This window comes from Salvelinus sp. IW2-2015, unplaced genomic scaffold (genome assembly GCF_002910315.2).
Source record: "Salvelinus sp. IW2-2015 unplaced genomic scaffold, ASM291031v2 Un_scaffold5422, whole genome shotgun sequence".
NCBI lineage: Eukaryota > Metazoa > Chordata > Actinopteri > Salmoniformes > Salmonidae > Salvelinus > Salvelinus sp. IW2-2015.
The window spans coordinates 12,066-26,786 of NW_019946687.1; the positions used below are offsets into that span (position 1 = coordinate 12,066).

A 14,721-nucleotide genomic window follows, 5' to 3' on the forward strand; every position below is an offset into this window, starting at 1 on the left:
TAATATACGAGCCCATTCCCAGACAGTTGCAGAGTTTTAAAAGCAACGCAAATATTTTGCTAAATAAGAAAGGAAATAGAGCCGCAGTAAAAACAATAACGAGGTATATATCACAGGATTACGGTACCAGAGTCCAATTGTACAGTGCGTAAGGTACGTAGTGGAGGGCGATTGAGATTAACAATCAACAAAACCTTGTTAAACAAATATTAAACAGAGTATCAGCAGAGGTGTTGTGTGTTGGTGTTGTGTGGGTGGTGTTGTGGTGCTGTGGGTGGTGTTGTGTGTCGTGTGTGCTGTGTGTGTGGTGTGATGATTGTGTTTGTGTTGTGTTGGTGTGTGTTGTTGGTTTTTTGTGTGGGTGAGTGTATGTGATGTGTGGTTGGTGTAGTCTAGTGAGTGTGTGGGTAGAGGTCTAGTGAGTGTGTTGGGAGAGTCTCAGGGAAGTGTGTGCGGTAGAGTCTAGGTGATGTGTGGGTAAGTCTAGTGTCGTGTTGGGTAGAGTCTAAGGAGAGTGTGTGGGTAGTCTTGATGGTGAGTAGTGGTGTGTGGTAGAGTCTACGTGAGTGGTTGGTTAAGAGTCTAGTGAGTGTGTGGGTAGCGACGCGTCCTCTACCTTCTTTGACGGGGTGAGGTTGTTGGTCTATTGAGTCTAGTGAGTGTGTTGGTAGGAGTCTAGTGAGTGTGTGGGTAGAGTCTTAGCTGAGTGTGTTGTAGAAGTCTAGTGATGTGTGGGAGAGTCTAGATGAGTGTTGGTAGAGTCAGTGAGGGTGTTGTAGAGTCTAGTGAGTGTGTGGGTAGAGTCTAGTGAGTGTGAGGTAGAGTCTAGTGAGTGTGTTGGTAGAGTCTAGTGAGTGTGTGGGTAGCGTCTAGTGATGGATAGTTAGTGGTGGGTAGAGTCTAGTGATGTGTGGGTAGAGTCTAGTGAGTGTGTGGTAGGAGTCTAGTGAGTGTGGTTGGTTAGAGTCAGTGCATGGTGTGGGTAGAGTCTAGTGAGTGGGTGTGGGTAGAGCTAGTGAGGGTGGGTAATCTAGTGATCGTGTTGGGTAGAGTCTAGTGAGTGTGGTGGGTAGAGTCTAGTGAGTGTGTTGGGAGAGTCAGTGATGTGTGTGGTAGAAGTCTAGTGAGTGTGTTGGAGAGTCTAGTGAGTGTGTTGGGTAGATGTCTATGAGTGTTGGGGAGCAGTGTGTGTGCAGAGTCTGATTTTAGAGTTTGATTGTTGAGAGTTTGTGTGGTGGTAGAGTCGGATTGTGGAGATTGCTGGGATTTGTGTGAGTCGTGTGTGTAGAGTCGTGGGGTGTCTTATGTGGTGATCATAGGTGTGGTGGGTATATGTGGAGAGTTAGTGAGTGTGGGTAAGCTAGTGTGGTGGAGAGTCTAGTGAGTTGGGGTAGAGTCTGTAGTGTGTCTAGAGTGTGTGGGTAGAGTCTGGGTGTAAGTCTAGGATGTTGGTAGGTCTAGTGGTGGGTTAGGAGTGGCGGTTCTGTGAGGGTGAGTTCTGTGTTGTGCAGGTCTATGATGGTACTTCTAGTGAGTGTGTGGTGGTTGTGAGTGTGTGGGTAGCAGTCTAGTGAGTAGTGTGGGTAGAGTCTAGTGAGTGTGTTGGTCGGATTGGAGAGTCTAGTGAGTGTGCATAGAGCCAGTCAAGGGAGTCAGTGCAAAACAATGAAGGTAAATAAATAGTAAAGGGGATCAATGTAAATAGTCCGGGTAGCCAGTTGATTAGCTGTTCAGCAGTCTTATGGCCTTGAGGTTGAAGCTGTTCAGATATCTTTTGGTCACAGACTTGGCACTTGGTACTCGTGGTGCTGCTGTGCAGATGAGAACAGTCTATGACTTGGGGGCTGCAGTTTTTGACAATTTTTTAGGACCTTCCTCTGACACCGCCTGCGTATAGAGGTCCTGGATGGTAGGGAGTTTGGCCCCAGTGAAGTACTGGGCCGTACGCACAACCCTCTGTCGATACCGTGTCAGTTGCTATACCAAGAGGTGAGGAGCAAGTCAAGATGCTCTCAGTGGTGCAGCTGAGAACATTTTGAGAATCTGAGGCCCCGTGCCAAACCTTTCAATCCAATTCCAGTACTGATTCATTGCACTGGCTCAGAGCAGCCTGTTCAGACTGTAATTCTCCAACAGGGACTTCATTACTTCTATGCGCTGTCTATGGCCCAGCGCACCCACACTAGAGACTGATTAAGACTACCTCAGCTGTACAAGATGCTACTATTGCAGAGGTCTCATACTGTATACAGTGGAGCTCCACTCAACCACAGAGAGACATGTCTGTTGGTTACAGTGGTTACAGTGTGTGATGATTTCTCTGTGGAGGGGAAGATACAGATGTAGGATCTTAATTTGAGCCAGTTTGCTACAGCAGGAAAAGAAACCCGTAAGTTTGGCATTTCAAATTTGTTTTTGCTTAAAAGAGAGAAGTTAAACAAAGTTTGGAGACTATTTAAAGCAGGCATTGAGGGTGTGAGGTGGACAGTGAAGTAATTAATTATCATTGGAGGCTGCGAAGCACATTTCCTCGGCTGCAATCCTCCGGTGGCTAGCTCCAGGCATTCCAACTGAATGGGCTGAGAATGGACGATGCTAGCTTAAGTCTAATGGTATTATATGAATATTGATGTGATGTTCTATTCTAGAGATCCTGCCATCCTCCCACACACGATACCACTTGAGGTTAAAGTATTTCAAATACTTGACCTGTGTCTGATGAGCTTGCCTAGCTAAATGGAACTAATAATAGTCCTGAAAATTCTCAGCACAAAAGAGTGATCAAATGAAGATCCTACTCTGTAGGGTCTTGTACTATATGGTCAGTTTTGAATGAGGATGGAGGATCACAAGTCATTGATGAAAGTGCATTTTTGACTACGGATACAACTAATTTCTCTGTTCTGCCCCTCGTGTCATCAGAATGCTATAATATATTCTCTTTACTCACTTGTACAGGTACCGTCGTGAAGGTGATCCAGGTACTCTGTAGAGGTGACACAGGTACACAGTTTTTCACCTTCACACATAATACCATGACTCATTCACACTTCCAAAACAGGAACAGGAAATAGTGTTTGTGTGTCCGCATGTCAGCATGGTTTCATGGTGAGGGTCAATGTCTGTGATGTGCTGAGTGGGCCGTCAGCACCAGTGCCATGGAGGAATGGCGCCGTGCCACGAGAGGAGAGAGAGAGAGAGAGAGAGAGAGAGAGAGAGGAGAGAGAGAGAGAGGAGAGAGAGAAGAAGAAGAGAGAGAGAGAAGAGAGAGAGAGAGAGAGAGAGAAGAAGAGAGAGAGAAGAGAAGAGAGAAGAGAGAGAGAGAGAGAAGAGAGAGAGAGAGACGAAGAGAGACGAGAGCAGAAGAGAGAGAGAAGACAGAGACAGAGAAGAAGCAGAAACCAAGACAGAAGTGGAGTGAGTGACGGTGAAGAATACCCAAAGTTTTAATACTGGCAAAAAAAAATGGGGACTTCTTGAGGATACCTGTCAGAAGAGAGATCTGTATTCTGACCATTGACCACATTGACTTGGCCCTCAATTAAAGCGACATACATCAAACCCACTAGAAGGAAGAAGAAAAATGTTATCTTTACTGTCCCTCAAGGGGATGTGTCTTCAAGACACAATGTGACAGAATGTAACATTCTGCATTTGCATGTTTGTCCTCCCAGTTTTATCATTGGAATGTGATACATAACGAGGCAACGGCGTGCTTTAGGACCATGCGGACGCCTCCGAGTGATCGCCTAGGCTGTTTAAAGTGTTTATCTGACTGGGTAAAAAAATGATATACAAAAATACATATAATAATGATGTCCCCCCACTTCTGAAACCGAAGTTGCGCCCCTTATACTATTACACAYGTAATTTACATCTACTACACATAGTGTTACAATACATACATTGCACTAAGTAAGGATTGTAAACAGACARRAAAAGWCCMCAAAAAGTAGTACACGGTCGCAATASAGCAAAGTAGMCGGTTTAAGGTTTAACAAAATCCTTTCAGCCCYGATGCGSCTGAACAAAGCAGGCGGGCGTAGGGCAGCTGTAGAAAAGCCCCTGTTCTTTTACTTCAATAGAACAGTRTTTATCCTTCTTTCTTTCCTTTAAACATAGTTTTACTGTGAATCAAATTTGCCTTCATTTTGGTTTGGAATTGTAAGGTTCTGTATTTATTTTTTTAGTCAACCTCGTGTTCTGTTTCGTTGTGTTCTTGAACGTAGCCCTGTCTTTCATTTTTGTTCATTGATTTCACCTGTGTTCGTTTCTCACCTGGTCTCATCAGCTCCTTATTTAGTTCAGTTCATTCTGTTTGTGCCTTTGTGAGGTATTGTTCATTTTGACTCTACTAAGCCTTTTCCTATCTCGTTTGTGAGAACAAGTTATAGCCATCGGTACTAGTTTTGTTTCTCCTGCCTGTTAATGACCATTGCCTGCCTTTGACCACGATTCCTGCCTTCTACGAAKGCGAAATAAACACCTGCCGTGCTCTGATCATGAATMTACACCTTTTTCTCCCTGTGTATTCATTACAGGAAGACTGTTCCACTTCACTTGTCCACTCAGCTTCTTCTTAGCATAAAGTAGGATTTGAGAGATATTGGCCGTGTGTGTGTTGGTCCCCAGGGAAAAGGAATCCATGGACCATATGCACATTTCATCAATGACTTGTGATCCCTCCATCCTCATTCAAAACTGACCATATAGTACAAGACCCCTACAGATGTAGGATCTTCATTTGATCACTCTTTGTGGCTGAGAATTTTCAGGACTATTCTATTAGTTCCATTTAGCTAGGCAAGCTCAATCATCAGACACAGGTCAAGTATTTGAAATGATTTCAACTCATAAGGAACCAATTTGCCAAGTGTCGTGACTATCAAAGAGATGGGGCCTAGTTCAGCTTTCCTCAAGTCAAAATGTGAAAACACTATATAAAATTGTAATAGTTTGTTTTTAAATGCCATGCAATGGAGCATTATAACAGCCTTCCCTCTCCAACCTAAACTCAAGTGTTCCACTACAGCATATACTGTATCGTGTGTTGGAGGAGGGCAGGATCTCTAGAATAGGACATCCACCATCAATATTCAATATATTACCATTAGACTGTAAGCTAGCATCGTCCATTCTCAGCCCATTCATTTGGAATGCCTGGAGCTAGCCACCGGAGGATTGCAGCCGAGGAAATGTGCTTCGCAGCCTCCAATGAGAATTGATTACTTCCACTGTCCGGCCACACACACTCAATGCCTGCTTTAAGTATGGACCATACCTTCCTTTGTCACATCTGATGTCTGACTACACAGTCCAATGACGTTCTATTTGGGTTATTGATTCGTAAAATCCTGACTGCTGATCAATTGTATTGATGATTGATATACAAATCAAATGGAGGATGATTTTCTTGTTGTGTAACACCTGAGACCTAATGGACTTGTCAATAGTTAATCTTGTCAGTTTTGCTTCTTAGCTGAGATTAGTCCTAATCAGGAAAGAAGCGATTGAGGTGCATTTAATAAATCCATTGAGGTTCCTTTCAAAAACAGTTAGTTGTCAGTTTTGCTCCCTTGGCTGCATTTCTATTAGTCATAATCTGGGATGTAAACAAATTACAAGGGCACAGATTGAGATTTAGGTTTTGAGGTGCATTCAATATCTCCATTGAGGTTCCTTTTAATTACCCTCAGGAAACGTTACAACTGATTACTGGGTTGATGTGGATAATGTTCTTTAGGGCATACGTTTTAAATTACTTTACAATGGAAAACAAGTATTTGTGTTACCTATTGGATAACTCCAGGGTCGTATTCATTAGGGCACACCATATCTAAGTATTTTGCAACAGAAAACAAACATTACCCTTTCTCATTGGACAAGTCCAGGCTGTCYGTCCATGTTTCAGTCTGTTTGCTGCCTAATGAACACAACCCTGATTTGATGTGTTTTGTTTTTCTCTGTGTCTTTCAGTCCCAACAGAAGTCCACTTTAGTCRTCCATATTTCATTCTATTTTCTTCCGTTTGGTGTCTAATGAACACAATCATGATGTGTGTTCCTCCCTGTCTTCCAGTCTCAGCAGAAGTGCATCGCCATCTTTGCTCTGCTGTGCTGCTTCGCTGTGCTGGTGGCTCTCACCTTCTCCGCTGTAGACGTCTGGGGGGAGGACGAGGACGGAATCACAGAAGAGAACTGTAACAGACACTGTCGGTAAGAGGTACAGGAACTATAATCAAGGAACCCAGAACCAAATACTTGCGCTAGCTAAATGAAAGTCATTACAAAGGTCCTAAACAGTCTGCAGGGCTACCGATCTGTAACAAGTAAATCTACATGCCTACAACATTGTCATAATTGACAGGAGTCAAAATCTTCCAAGGCCCTAAGATGCTATCATAAACATAGGCCATAGATGTCTGCATCATCGATTTCAGAGATCTGAAATGATGTACATGATTTTTATGATTAMAACTGTGTGCTTTCTCATCAGCATTGTCCTTGTGGAGAACATTCCGGAGGACCTCCCCCTTTCCGTAGATGGTACAACCCACGTGCCCCTCTCCACAGGCCTCAACAGCCTGTTGGACCAGGCCAAGCACTCAGTGGAGGTGGTATCTCCCGTCTGGAACCTCAACTCATKGGACCAAGAGACATGGCCCAACTCTGGCAAACAGGTATCATGTAACAAGAATGCCACTGCTACTTCTTCATCTTCTTCTACTTCTTCTTCTTCATCATCATATATCGCAAACTATAAAACTATGGACCGWTCTACAAATGTTCTACTTTGGCAAAGTGCTATTCCATTATATCAGCAGTGCGCCCAGCAGCAGAAATTGATACTAARMCACACAAAACCTGCAACAGTCTTTGGATAAGGACATTCACAGAGCAAAGGGAACAATAACAGTCATACTGTACATATCCTTTTATGTCTCAGGGCCAGCTTCTGTTCCAGAGACTGCTCAACCTCAAGACTCGGGAGGTTAAATTGAAGATTGCCAGCAGTCTCACAGACTCTGCTGAACTGCAGAAACTAACAGAGCATGGTAAGTGACACTTCATTCATATCACTMCACATAATATATAAAAACAGCAATGTATTATTCATTGATGGCCTATAGTACTGTGTGTGCCCAATTATGCATACAGATGTAAGAGCTTAATTGAATAACTATTTTKTTGTTGAGAATTTTCCTGCACAGCAGAAATGCAAACTTGTAAGTGTATTTGAGTTTTTAAAAGGCTTCTAAAATCGATCATTTCCACATTGAAAATTCAGACTTGATTTGCCCTAACAAAAAATATATCAACCCCTACAAAAATGTCCATGAATTATAATCCACATAATAATTCAAATTTCCTCTTGCTGCAGGATTATTTTCCTGCTGTAGCAAACTTCCTCAAATTTAGACCCTACGTCTGTAGGCTACAGTGTCTCATATTTATCTTAAGGAAACCAGATACTGTCTGATATACTACCGCTGTCAGCCAATCAGCATTTAGGGCTCGAACCACCCAGTTTATACAACATTTTATATAACATCCATCACAGTAGGAGCTCCAATCTCACTCCTTGAGCTCTCCGGCAAACTTGAGTCCACAAGGTYAAACAACATGAATGTGCAAATGGATCCTTCTTAACTGCTTCCTTGTCAAATTGGGCTGCCTCCTGCCTCCAAGGCTGCCTGTACGTCTTTCTGTCAGCCACAGGCCACRTTGGCCTTTCTTCTCCAATGTGGACGTGATTTAAGGGGCAATAGAAACAGGGCTTTAGTAGCCTAAATGTTTGTCTGGAGGTTGTGTCCTTCAGCAAGGYACTTTACTGCTCCCTTCTAATCTGCTCCTGGGGTTCTACACTGAGGCCGTCCCTGTGGGCTGATTAGGCAAAAAGACCCATTTCCATTCTCTCCAAGAAAATGGACAACAAAATTTGATACCTTCTAATTTGGTGGTTCCCTGACTTCGTTTTCCCCCTGCAGGTGCCGAGGTTCGCTTTGTGAATATGTCAGCTCTGACCAGAGGCGGACTGCACTCCAATTTCTGGGTYGTTGATAGGAAGCACGTGTTCATTGGCAGTGCCAGCATGGACTGGAGATCACTGTCCAAGGTACCAGTTCTAGACTAGGGTTTCTCAAACTCGGTCATGGATCCCCCCTGGGTGCATGTTTTGGTTTTTACCCTAGCACTACACAGTTGATTCAAATAACCAACTCATCATCAACCTTTGATTMTTTGAATCGGCTGTGTGGTGTTAGGGCAARTACCAAAACGTGCACCCAGGGAGGGCCCCAGGACCGAGTTTGGGAAACCCTGATCTAGTCCATTAGTGATTAGAGAAGTGATTACCTGGCACTTTCATGCCCTAATGCCAGCTGGTGGTAGAACTCCCATTGAATGTAATTAACATATTGGCCAATGAGGAGTCAACACACACACACACACACACACACAACCACACACACACAACCAAACACACACACAGTGCAAGACAATAGAAATCTACACACTCTAGCAGAAATGTCAGCAGAGAACAGAAATTTCTCAAGGTCCTGTACATGCAATAATGAGCTGTCAGCAGTCTTTGTCAGCTGAACTAAACAGGTATATAGTCCCACAAACACAATACACTGAAACCAAACAATTGTTTCATCAGACAAGTATTCACTTATAGTGCATATACTAGTCTGAGGAGTCTCTCAGCCGTCCAGTCACACACTCATTCTCTCTTTAATAACCAGACAGTTAACCACATTGCCTCCTCCTCTCCCTCCGTCTCTTCCCCTGCATCTCTCCACAGAGGAAGGAGTTGGGGGTGATGGTTATAACTGCAGCTGTCTGGCTATAGACCTCCATAGGGTCTTCTCCTTTTACTGGCACTCCAGTACAGAGACTACATCCCTTCTATCTGGTCCAAGAGAGTCACGGCCCTCTACGGCAAGGACAGCCCCGTAACCGCTGTACCTCAATGATACAGAGGTTACCGCTTATGTGTCGGTGAGGATTTGTTATTATCTACTATGTATTACATAGAGAGATCGGTGGAGGCTGGTGGAGGGAGGAATTGGCAGATGGGCTGCGTTCCATTTCTTCCATCCCAGGCATTAACATGAGCCTGTCCTCCAATGTATAGTGACACCAGCCACCACTGGTCTACAAACCATAATATGTCTTGCGATGAGTTTTGGAGTTATGTTTCTACACTCTTGTTGAAATGGAGTAGAATAAACCATAACTAACCCTAACCCTAACTAACCCTAATCCTAACTTACCTAATTTACCCTAACCATAGCCCTTAACTAACTCTAACCAACCCTAACCAATCCTATTACTCTAACCTAACTAACCGAATTTACCCTAACCTAACTAAATCTTTAAATAACCCAACTAACCCTAACTATCCCTAACATAACTAGCCCTAACCATAACTAACCTACCCGAAACAGTTTTACTAACATCTTATACTACTTGACCAGGCAGCTGATATTTACAAATGTTCTTGTACCCTAGAATGTTCTGAACTAGATGGACAAAAGCTTTACAAAACATTATGACACCCATAACAGATTTGCTTTATAATATTAAACCGACACCCATCCGGTGATTAATCATGTAAATGTTACGCAGAGAAACGAATGAAACTTCTCGTTCTAATTTGACAGTAATGAATCTCTCCACCCCCCTAGGGATGATATGTTGATCAGCTACAGAGAATATATTCATCATCGTACAGGGAAGTAATGATGGTATGGCGTCCTACTGTTGATGCTGCTGTTGGCAAACCTTGCCTCCTCCTCTGCCTCCGCTCCACTCAGCTCACTTCTGACAATGACATGTTGGGGTTATGTCCGTCCTCGTTTCGGCCCGCTACTCACCCCACGTCTTCAGACTATATTAAATATTGAGACTGCTTGAAATGGGAAATTGGAAAATAACCTTTGTTTTGAAAAGTGTAAAATTAGGCTAAAGAGGGCTTGGCTGTCACTAGAAAGGCCAGTAATAAAGTGAAGCTATGAAACGTTGACGCTCTACTTATTGAAATAGTTGACAGTCTTTAATATAACCTGCAATCAACACAAGTCAAATTGAATCATTTGAATGTGTGTTCTCATCTTAATTATGATTCCTTTCTTGGTTCCTTCCTTCCCTCCTCAGACCTCTCCTGACCTCTTCTGTCCTAAGGATCGGGCCAAGGACATAGATGTCATACAGCATGTGATGCAGGACGCCAAGTTGTTCATCTACATCTCTGTCACAGACTACCTTCCCCTACTCATCAGAAGGTCTGGAGGGTCTTTAGTTTCAAGGTGATGCTTCCCAATATCCGATRATGAGCCTATTCATCTATTCACAATGTGCTCATTATAGTCGGACCAATGACATAAWATATGTCATAAAAGCTGTAGCTATACTTTCTGCATTCTGCAATCGGAGTGCAACCATAGTTTGCATCCGTGCCTTGATKTATGAATTTGAGAGCCCAAACCCTCAGCTTTTTAGCAAACCAAGTGGCAGGGGTGCCATTGGCTGAAACACAAACGAAGGATTGTGGCTAAAGGTGTTAGCTAAAAGTGTTCTTCTAAGACCCTGTGGTACTCTGCTGTGCATCTCATTTCCTGTAACTTTGTGACCCTTCCATCGACACAGATACTGGTCTCCTATCGATGAGATGATACGTGAGGCTGTGGTCCTGAGAGGGGTCAAAGTTCGTATGCTCATTAGTTTCTGGAAGCAGACCCACCCGCTCACCTTTAACTTCATTATGTCCCTCAAGTCACTGTGCATGGAGCTGGCCAACTGCTCCCTAGAAGTGGTGAGTGAATGAAAAGAAAGACTGTGAAACGCCTATTAAAGAGATGTACTGTATAATACACTCCAAAATACCATGTACTCTCGCTGGTTTTACACAATCAATGGTGTGGGTGACTTCATCTCGACATTAGACTACTTGTGAGGTCTAAAAACATTGATCTTGGWCTGTAMTATTCCTTTCAGAATRAAGTGGCTCAGGAATTCAGATGTGTGATGGCTCGTTGAGTTTTAAAGCAACTTGAAGCCGTACAGTGCACTAGCATTGCCTCTATTGCGGTGGAAATCAATTTGGTTTTATGACTTTAATCTTCTATTCCTGCAGAAGTTTTTTAGCAGGAGGGAGCAGATGGCCAATAGTCAACCAGGAATCAACCACAATAAGTACATGGTGACCGACAGTGCTGTGTACATAGGTCAGTGATCCAGATGTCACTGGGAATCTACTGTATCATTGATTATACAATTATTTATACGGAGAAGACATACAATATGTATTATCCTTTACTCTTAACCCCCCCAGCACACACACACATCACAACCACACACACACACACATTTTGGAGAGGAGCAAAGAGTCAGCCACAGATCAGCACTCCCTAGAGCTAGTTTGGAATGCAGTACCTTGCTCAGGGCACAATGGTATGATATCTGATGTGCGCTGCCTCTATTTCCTCAGGTAATCACGACTGGGTGGGGAGTGAGTTTGCCTATAACGCTGGGACCGGACTCGTCATCAAACCAACACAAACTCTCAWGGAGAGGGGCGCCACAATCCTGGAACAGGTGAAGGCTGTATTCGAGAGAGACTGGCATTCGCGCTACGCTAAAACCCTACAGGCCAGTAATAGGACTCCAGAGGGTAGCAAATACAGGAACCTCCACAACAACCAGAGGTCAAGAGTCTGACGGATAACAAGGAGGGCAAAGAGACCTGGAATAACGAACCCTATTAATAAACTATCAGCACAACTTTCCCTTTAACTTGTCATGAAACACGGGTGTATTCACTAGGAACTAAACGGACGCAAACAGGCCGAAAGGGGGTGGGACCGAGTTAAAATTGTCCAATATGAAACTCTCGTTTTCGTAGCAAAAAATGTTTCTTTTGCAAAACGTTTTGCTGCGGTTTACTGTGGTGTGTGCTAATGAATACACCCCATGTTTGATGACGGCCAAATATGGATTATCCTGAAGCTGCACACATCTGGTTATGTGGACCATTATATGCATTATTATACGCATGAGCGGCATGGAGGTTGAACATAAAAGACTATTCTAATGGTGTCATTTTTTTCAGGACCTCTACATTTACACACACTGAAGTATATATGCATTTTGTATTGTTTRATTATGCATTCAGTTTGACAAGAATACCTCAGTATTTTACCCTTTTATAATAATCCATATAACCACGAAAAAAATCATAGTAAACATAAAATGCTTTGCCTTAATTATAATTCACATGCTTACATGGAGACGACCTCTCTTTGTAGACTTATTGTCATATAAACAAATGACAATATAACTGGTAGGATGTCACCTGTGTGCAATTGCATGGCATGCCTTTTGGGGGAACTGCCCCCCCCCCCCCTCTTCTCAGTACACACACACGCTCAAGGACAAGAGGATAAGTTAACCTAGAACAGAAGAATATCATTATACAGAAGCCAGTAGGCCCATGTAAGTAGGAATGATTCATTAAAATACATGGAATGTACACTATATTTATGATACAGTTTCGCCTTGTTGATCCATMATATAATGGGAACTTATTTTATACTTGACTGTAATAAAAACGATACCTCATCCTTATTTCCACTGTTYTGAAACAATTCCAACCGGAAGTAGCAGAAAGGATATAATGGCCACCACTTCGGCCTAGTAAAGGGGAAAATTGTAGGAAAATGAATCATGGGGCTTACTTTTCCCACCAGGGCTGTTATCCCCATCAGGGCTGTATTTTTTTGGGGGGGGAAACAGTTAACTTCATGCCTAAAATCTATGTTTTATAATGCTATTCTACACATTTTGTCATGAGGCTATGAGAAAATGTTGCAGTTTTAAAGCAAATTGCCTACTATTTACACATTTTGCCATGAGGCTGAGAGAGAATTTAGCAGTCTTAAAGATAATTTCCTGCAATTCTACAGATGTTGCTATCATAGCTATATGGGGGCACCCCGGCCTCCAAGCCCCCCCCCAACACAAAAAWAGTTGTGTAATATTAATTTGGTTGTCRGCCCCCTGGAGGTCGGGGGCCCAGGGCACGTGCCTTGCGTTCGGGCCGGGCACCACATGAAGCAACATCAGGAGTGTGGTAGTACTTATTTTGAACACGTGATGGTGCTATAGTATTATATTAGATACCAAATGGCTCTGGGTTGACACTGTGTAAATGGATTCAATGAGAGATGAGAATTACTTTTTCATGTTCAGTTAGTTGTATGTTCACCGCAAAGTTTGATATCAACCTTTTTAGTAAGTTTTATTATAGACTATTCCTGTTGAAATTACACCCTAGGTTTACTCGTGTTGTAAATTGCTATAAACATATAATGGGGCCTATCGTTTGATAGTTTTTTGGTTTGGATTTGGATTGCGGTTTATGTATCCCCTCAATTTGCATTATACCATGTTTTGCTCTTTTTCTGTCCAAATTGTATTTTGTTATTATGGAATAGCCTTATGTAGCCTATGGTGGTGATATGGAATGGGAAACTTGTTTCTATTCCTGCTTCTTCTAGTGAAGTGTTGCGTGGCTTTAGCGTTATCCCTTGTTTGTTTACCGTCGCTTTGTGATGAAAAAGGACCTGCCCCTCCCAGCGATGAGAGAGGATGGAAAGGGTGGGGTGGGCGGGTGCCGTTGTCATGGCAACAAGTTAAGGTCAAAGATATTTTAGACAGCTCTATTAGCACTTTTCTCTTGCGGATTAGCACCAACTCGGGATTATTGATATGGGTGGTGGCATCAGGGATGTGCGATGGTTTGACTGAGGTTAGTGTGTTATCAGTTCGTTTTGTCATGACAAGATACGGACGGTTGCAAAGATACAACGTATTCAGAGTGAGAGATCATTGTAACTTTTTTGCACTTTGTAGGTAGCAAGTTTCCCGGCACTGCATCACTCGTAGGTTGAGTGTCCGCAACAGAACGTCACATTGTAGCTGGTGGATACTATACGCGCGTGCATGTGTTTTTGTACGGGAAAGAGAGTGAGGAGTGGAGAGAAAGAGGGAGGTAACGTTAGGTATGTGCCACCTGACTGCTTGCAGATGCCTTTGCAGCAGCAGGGAATGGACCTTCCAAGGGGATGTAGGTGAATCATTACATTTGCGGGGGAAATGCCAATGGAATTTTTTTTGAAAATGCGTGTCCACGGCTACATATCGACATCTTTTCAAAACAAATGATGTAGCATGTTAGATTGTGTACTAGCGACAAAAGTGCGCACAGGACTATTATGCAGTCTCACTGCGGCTGCAGCAGGGAGCTACTTGAATTTCTCAATAGTTTTACTAAAGCGACGGGATCCCTGCCGACCACAAGAAATGCGCGGCTTTTCCACAATGACAGCGGCTGTGTCCTGCGTTTCATTCACCTCTAGGGATAGGACGACTGTTTGAATAAAGAGTGTTCTGTGTTGATCAAGCAAACGATCTCTCTTTTGACGTCTACAGAAGTCATCATCACATCAATAATGTTTTGCTGATAAAGGATCGATCAATCATCAAGGACATCGATCAAGATGGAAAGCGAGGTTTTTCTTCCCCATCTGGAGCAATTTATGCTCAGCCCGCTTGTCATTTGGGTGAGTACACTTCTGCATATTAAACATGTAGCTATGTTAAATGTCCTTGGCGTTGATTTTCCTATTAATAAGCAAATAATTATGTTTTTATTTTT

The 14,721-nt window shown here is 43.0% G+C and overlaps 1 pseudogene; it reads left to right on the forward strand.

Annotated features, from left to right (window-relative positions):
- LOC112078230 (inactive phospholipase D5-like) overlaps nucleotides 1-12,629 on the forward strand; it is an 18,422-nt pseudogene extending 5,793 nt beyond the window's left edge.
- Nucleotides 12,630-14,721: the final 2,092 nt, after the last annotated feature.